This window comes from Propithecus coquereli, unplaced genomic scaffold (assembly GCF_000956105.1).
Source record: "Propithecus coquereli isolate 6110/MARCELLA unplaced genomic scaffold, Pcoq_1.0 Scaffold567, whole genome shotgun sequence".
Taxonomy (NCBI): Eukaryota; Metazoa; Chordata; class Mammalia; order Primates; family Indriidae; genus Propithecus; species Propithecus coquereli.
Genome location: NW_012151585.1, coordinates 986,261 through 994,369, shown reverse-complemented (window position 1 = coordinate 994,369; position 8,109 = coordinate 986,261).

Sequence of the window (8,109 nt, the reverse complement as noted above, 5' to 3'; positions counted from 1 at the left end):
CAGAGTCAGGATTCAAACTCAGGTCTGTCTGCAACTGAGTCTTTATTCCCAAGCACCCAGTTTCTTTATGTACATGTGAATACCCAGTACCATGCTTGGCACAGAGGAGACTTACCCTGACAGGTCCCCGGGATGAGGACCTGAATAGCACAGCAGAAAAAAAGCCACCGAGGGTCAGAGGAAGGGCCTAGAGACCCTGTGTGAGTAAGCATGCATTTCATACTGAGACTGACCCTCTGGGGTGATCTGCATCCCGCCCCAAGCATCCCTAGACAGGCCCCACTGAAATGAAGGTGGACTTGCCCCAGGCAGAGGTGCCATACCAAGGAGCCAGTCCAACCACAGCCCAAGACCTGGGCCAAGAACAGGCCAAGACTGGGGCACTGTGCCCACCTCCCCATGGCAGTGATTACCCATATCTGCTCCTGTGAAGATGAGGGAGACCCCGTGTTACTAAGGGACCCTGGCACATATGGCTACAGAGAAATTTGACCACCAATAGCCAAGAGTAGGTGGGACCTGGAAGACCAGCTGGTTGGGGCTGTGGCCAGTCTCAGGATATACAGCCTGAGACACTTTTTACAGTTCTGGAAATTCTCCAAGGCTGGGCTTCCTTATCTGTAAAGTGGGGTGACAGGACTGCCTGGGGTTATAGTGACAATCAATAATATACATTGGGCTGGGTGCACAGCCAGGCTGCCTATGGGCAGGAGTAAACTTTAGTCCTTAGCCCAGTCCCCTCTGTTCCTCCTTTCTGCTTTTCTCCTTCAACAGCCTTGGGGGACCCCAAAACCGTCTGCAGCAGCTTGCCTCCCCTGGATGACCTAGGCTCCAACCCCACGCTTCCTACTTGGTATTCTCCAAGCACAAGCCTCCCCCGGAACCTGTACTTTTAATTTGCATGTATCAGGCCTTAATGCCAACCTTTAGTCACATCCTGTCCCTAACAATAACCATAATAATAATGACACATGCTATGTTTACTAAGTGCCAGGCACCCCTCCACACATTTTACCCATATTAATTCTGTTTGCCCTCACATTCACCCAAAGGAAGGCACTATTTTTGCAATTAAGCAACTTGTCCCACACACAGCTGTAAGCAACGTGATGAAGCTCTGAGCCCAGCAGCCCAGGCCCAGGGTCTGTTTCCTCACCGCCGCCCTGCACTGGGGACCACCATGGCTTGGCCACAAGTGTGCTGTCCAACCAGAGCTCCCACGCTCACCTCCTCCCATTCTTTTTTTTTTTTTTAATCTTTTCCCAAAGACTCCACCAAGATTCCCATTATTAACACATACCATCCTATTCCCAGTCCCTGTGCCTTTCTTTACCCACAGAACACCGTCTCCCTGGAAGGCTCTTTCTCTGCAGGTCTGTACATCTGATTCTCACCCTTTCCACGGCTGTCCTTAATGCTACTGCTGTCCTCTGACCTTCCACCGCACTGAATCTGCCCCTACAGTGTGCCCTGGTGGTCTCTGGAGACAGCCAACCTGGTGCAGACCCTGGTGCCACCACTTGCTAACTGGGTGACCTTTGGCAGATGTGTCTCTGTTTCCTCACGTGGAAAATAAGGATAACAGTTCTTATTCTCAGGGCTGCTGTGAGGATTAAACAAGCTGATACCTGTTAAAGTACATTAGGAAACACGTAGGAAGCTCCCTAAAGTTAACCCGCATTATCTCTCCGAATGGACTACATCCTCATTCGTATGGACTGAGTGAACAAGAGCAGGGCTCAGCAAACTTCCTGTAAAGGGCGAGAGGGTAAACATTTTTGGTTTTTGTCACAACTGTGCAACTCTGTAGTTGTAGCACAAGAACAGCCAGACATAGATAATACAGAAACAAGTGGGCATGTCTGTGTTCTGATAAAATTCCATTGATGGCTGTACAATTTTTACGTGTTACAAAACACTCTTCTCCTTCTGATTTTTATCAACCATTTAAAAATAAAACCATTCTTAGCTTGCAGGCTGTACAAACATAGGAGGGCTGGGTTCAGCCCACAGGCCGTTGTTTGCCAACCACTGCACAAAACCAGCTTCTCTTCCTGGTCCTCTACACCCTGCCCTGGTTTGGGATCTTGGATTTCACTCTGGTTCAGGTCCCAGCCTCCCGCAGGCTCATGATTCGCATGAATTACATTGATCTGACACCCAGAGCTTGTGATTTCTTGGTCTACTGATCAATCCATCGATCCACGCAGAATGCAAGGCCACATACCCCCATCCCCCCCGCCGCCAAGGTCATTCTAAGGAACTCCAAACCCACATAAAGAAAGGTCCGATGTGCTCAGAACATGAACTTCCTGCTCAATCCACTCTCTAACCCTGTTTTCTGGTCATTTTGTTTTCATTCCTGTCTCCTTTTGGGGGTAGGGGAAGAGGAGGAGGAAGGACAGAAGCAAGAGGGTAGGAAGGGCGCTGGCAGAAGGAAGGGCTGGAGAAAGTGGCGAAGGAAGCTGTTGACTGGATCATGTTATTATCTGCCTCTGCTGTCTGGCTTTCCTGAGAAGCTTGTTCTCTGAGGCACCAGAAACAAGTGGGGGCTGCCAGTTTGGGCAGTAAATTCAGAATTTCAAAGTTCTCTTGAATGCCCCTTACAGGAGGAAATTCCACAGCCATGCCCTCTCCTACCTTGAGTGACAATGGCCAGCACTCACCCTAAAGGGATCCAAAATTCACCCTAAAGTTACCACCGGAGTCTCACAAATCCCTCCCAGCCCTAGGAGGAAGCAGGCTGGCAGGATTCCCTCCAGTTTACATAATCTAATCGTGCCTGGCCCCTGAGCACCTGGCTGCAGTGTCACCAGAATTCCTTACAAACCCCACCTCTCCCCTGTCTCTCCCGTGACTGTCCCCCTCCTCTGCAACTCCTCAAGAATGGAGGGTGACGATGAGATGATATGAAATGGTTTTCATTGGAGAAAGGAGAGGGGGAGGGCAGAATGATTAATGTCTGGATCTGTGTCTCTTGCTAAACTGATGTGAAAGGAAATACCAAATATTTATCTAAGAGACTAATCCGTCCTCACAAAACAAGTTTCCTTTGAGGACAGGGCAGTACGGAGGTAGGAACCCCCGAATAAAGCTCCTTTGTATCGCTGTGAATGGGCACACCAGCAAAATAACTTAGTTTTCCTTCGTGGAAGAATCTGCTTCCCTCCAAAACCTGGTGCCCTACCCCATGGCCAGTCTATACCCGGCAGAGGTCAAAGCCTGCGTCAATGAGGAAGTGGGGACTGAATAATTATTGACATTTCCCTCCCTCCTTTCAGGGCATTCTCTTCTGATTTTCTTCCCTTCCGAGTCAAAATCTGTGCCTTGAGCCTGCTGCGTGTCTTGGCATCTATGTTAATAAGTACAAACTCCTGGAGCGGTGGAGCCTATGTGTAATTTTTTTAAGCTTTTCTTTGGATGATGATAAACTATTTCCTTATTTAGGCAGTTTCCTCTGCCTCTGAAGTCCTTATCTCTTGCCTCTTGGAGGAACTCTTATTCAGAAGCTCAGATCAGATTGCCCTCGTGTTCAGGGCTGTCCCTCCCCCTGCGGGAGACAGCTTACACTCACTGTATCACTACTACATGCCAAGTACTGCGCCTTACACACACTGTATCACTACTACATGCCAAGTACTGCGCCTTACACACACTCTATCACTACTACATGCCAAGTACTACTCCAGGCCTCATATACATCAACAACCCTGTGGAGCTGGTACTATTTTATTCTCACTGAGACCCACAGAAATAACAGCCAGTGTCACACAGCTGTGACGTGGCAGACCCACGACTTGAATTCTGAACTGTCTGCCTCCAGAGCACAGACTGCATCACCGTGTCTTCCTCTGTGCTCGCTCCCTGTTCCGCACATATTCCCACTTTTGCATGATCTGTTTATGGATCTGTCTCTCCACGTGACATCAGGTTTCTTTGCTAATGGGGTTCATGCAGAGATAATTTAGCTCTGTACTTCTCCCAGCCACTACTTCATTCAGCAGATATTCTTTCTCAGTGACTCCTGTGTGCTAGGAAAGATGTAATTCCTGCGCTCAAGAGCTTCAGCATACAGAGTAGTACAGGACATGGGACACATACATACATACATACATACATGTCTATAATACCAGAGAAAACGTGACAGGAGAGGGGAGGGACAATACGTGCTCTAGTGATTTGGAGAAAGATGAGATGTCAGCCAGGTCTGAGAAGGGGGTGGCATTAGAGTAGGACTCTGGAGCATGTTCAGGACTTGGACGTGTAGGGCTTGGGGAGAGGGGGAGAAGGGTCACTGGCAAAGGAGAACATGGGCAAACTTGCCCTTGAAGTCCAAATGCCAGCGGATGTTCAAAGTGATGAATCCTTTCGTGTCACTAAGGGAGAAAAGAGCCATTTCAGACTGTGTAGAAGCTGCTGGAAAAAGCTGGCCAGCCGTCAGGCTGTGATGAAGAAGAGCTGGGCAGGACAGACCATGCTCCAATGTGGAGGGAACCTACTGAGGCCAGATGCCGTGATGATGTTACCTGCCCTCATTCAAGGCTGCATTTCACAAAAACACAGCCCCATACCTCAGAATCCCCTTGCAAAACCAGGGGCAGGCTCAAGAGGAAAAGCCAAGCCAGGTCACCGGGTAAAGGCAGAAACCCAGCAGGGGTAGACATCCCCACTCCCTGGGACCCCTTCCCGGGGCTCACCCCACCCTGTGTAATGAGAACATTTTTAAATGCTTTCAACTGTGTAAATAAATAAGAGGCACCTGAGAACTCCAAGTGGGCCTTGCCTATGGAAGGCACGTGCATTCAGCTTTCACGTTTCCCCCAGCCCTTGTCTAACGCCAGTAGACTGAGCATCTGCCCTGCAGACCTCCTGCTTCATGGGATCATCCTTCTCATTGATACCAAAATTAGAATGGCTTTGGCCTCATGCCATACTGAGTGGGAGGCATCCACTCCAACATCTCCCAGGAGGCTGTGGGGCTCCTTTTCTCTGATTTCTCACCTTAGTGGAATTTCCTTTGTTACCTAAAGATGGTCCCTTTTCTCCACTGGCATCAGCCCAGACACAGAACTCAGAACCTTTCCTTTATTTTTTCCAAAATCAGTAAGTGCACACACACCCAGAGACTCAAAATTTCCCTCCCTGTATTTTGCGGAGTATGTAGCTCTCTCTTTTTCTAACTCTGAACTTTCCAGAGCAGGGATAGGAGGAACAGGAATTCACCTTTCTTTTCATGTCAAAATGGATTATCAAGGTATTTCCTGAACAAAGACAATGTCTTAAGAGGAATTATGCAGCCAGCTTTTTAGATAACAATCCTTCTCTTCTCTCATTATAATAAGAACAAGGACAGTTCTGAGCCTCATGACCATGACAGGTGCAGTCACCTCCACGTCACAGATAAGAAAACTGAGTCTTGGAGATTTAGCACAAAACAAAAAAGCCTGAAATTTAGAGTCAGAAGATCTTGGTTCCAAGGCTCACTCTTATTGTCATATACTTACAATAGAACTTTTTGGAAAATAATTTGTTAGAATTTATCAAGAGCCTTAACAATCTTCATATCCTGGTTTAACAGTAATTCTACAAGTTGGGAGCTATTCCACAAAGTAATGCTAAAAAGCTTACTGTACAAAGATGTATGTAAGATGTGGAAGCAGCCTAAATGCCTGGCTAATATGCAGTCATTTAAAAATGATGATTACAAAAAATGTTTAATGCCCTTGGGTGGAAGGGGGAGCGAATGCTTATAATCTTGTAATGGCTCATGCCTGTAATCCTAGCACTCTGGGAGCTGAGGCGGGCAGATCCTTTGAGCTCAGGAGTTTGAGACCAGCCTGAGCAAGAGCGAGACCTCATCTCTACTAAAAAAAAATAGAAAGAAATTAGCTGGACAACTAAAAATATATAGAAAAAAAAATTAGCCGGGCATGGTGAAGCATGCCTGTAGTCCCAACTACCCAGGAGGCTGAGGCAGTAGGATTGCTCGACCCCAGGAGTTTGAGGTTGCTGTGAGCTAGGCTGACGCCACGGCACTCTAGCCTGGGCAACACAGTGAGACTCTGTCTCAAAAAAAAAAAAAAAAAAAAAGAAAGAAAGAAAAATGACTACGAGCCAGGCGTGGTGGTGCCTGAGGGTCCCAGCTACTTGAGAGGCTGAGGTGGGAAGATTGAATAAGCCCAGTAGTTTGACGCTAGCCTGGGCAAGATAGCGAGACCCCATTTCTAAAAAAAAAAAGTGGTTATGAGAAAACAGCAGGTTGTGAGAAAACAAAATTGCCTAGGTGGTAAGATCTGAACAATGTTAAAAAGATGCAGGAACGAAAGACTAGAATAAAATGCAGTTGCAACTGGTTTCTTGGGGTGTATCATCCTGTATAAATGTGAAACAATTTTTATCATTTTCAATAGCCACCCTCAGTGACACCATGCTAAACCCCTTTCCCGCTGGGTAGCTTAATGACGGGTGCCATAGATTCAGCTACTTGCAAGAATTAGAACAGTCTCTTGGCCGGGCGCGGTGGCTCATGCCTATAATCCTAGCACTCTGGGAGGCTGAGGTGGGCGGATCCTTTGAGCTCAGGAGTTTGAGACCAGCCTGAGCAAGAGCGAGACCTCATCTCTACTAAAAAAAAATAGAAAGAAATTAGCTGGACAACTAAAAATATATAGAAAAAAAAATTAGCCGGGCATGGTGGCGCATGACTGTAGTCCCAGCTACTCAGGAGGCTGAGGCAGGAGGATCGCTTGAGCCCAGGAATTTGAGGTTGCTGTGAGCTAGGCTGACGCCACGGCACTCTAGCCTGGGCAACACAGTGAGACTCTGTCTCAAAAAAAAAAAAAAAAAAAAAAAGAATTAGAACAGTCTCCATCTGGTATTTAACATTCATTTTCAATGTTTACACTCAAAATATTCATTTACAAATGTTCATCTCAAGCTCCCCCTCAACACTCTTGAGCTGCCCCTCCCAGGGAAGATAGACCTGGCCACGGCCCTGGTGGCTTGAATAGAGGGTGAGGGAAGGTGGTCTGTCCTGTACCACTTCCCCACCTGTTCCTCTCTGCTGGCAGGGACAGGGATGGACAAGCGGAGGTCTTCCTACCTGACAGCCTTGGGGACATCTCTCTTGGTTGATGGCTGCTCTTCGAGACTAACTGGCTGTTGTCTTCCTCTATGTAGTGGCATCCAAAAACTGGTTCTCTTGCACAGAACCTTCCTGAATCTTAGCTTCCTTATCTGTATAATGGAAAGAATACAAACTACTTTATGTGGGTGATGGTGAAAACAGAATAAGATAACATATGGAAATATTATCAACTGCAAAGCGCTATGTAAATGTTTATTATTATTATTATTCCTTTGAGAAGTCTATTATTTGAAATACCTACTATTATTTGAAGTGGATATCTCCACTTAGAGATCAAATAGATATTTCTTCACTAATTAGGTCCAAAACAGAACTGGTGATTTTTTTCCTTCACACCTGCTGTTCACCCAGTCTTGTTTGTTTCAACAAAGGGCAACTCCATTCCTCCAGTGACGTAAGCCAAAAGCTTTGGGGGTAACCTTGGCCTCCTCCTCTCACACTCAACATCCAATCCATCAGCAGACCCTGTTGGCTGGACCTTTAAATCACATCTGCAAGTCAACCACACCTTCCTACTTTCAATACCATCCCATCCAACCCACCTCCCCTCTCTCTTGCAGCCACTCTCTGGCTGGTCTCCCTTCTCCACTGTGGCCTCTTGTGACCAGTCTCCACTGGCAGCCAGAGGGAACCTTTTCAAATGTAAATCACTTTTGGCTTGAAATCCTCTAATGTCTTTTCATTTCACTCAAAGTGACATCCAAAGTCTTTGCCAAGGTATATAAAGCTCCATACGATCTGACCCTTTGCTCCCTCTCTGACCTTGCTCCTACTACTCTCTCCTTCACTTAACCAGCTTCAGCCACATTGGTCTCCTCACTGTCCCTCCCACAAGCCAAGCATGCTCCTTCCCCAGGGCCTTTGCACACTCTAGTCCCTCTGCCTGAAATACTCTTTCTCCACATAGCCACACAGCTTATTCTTTTTTTTTTTTTTTTTTTGAGACACAGTCTCACTCTTTT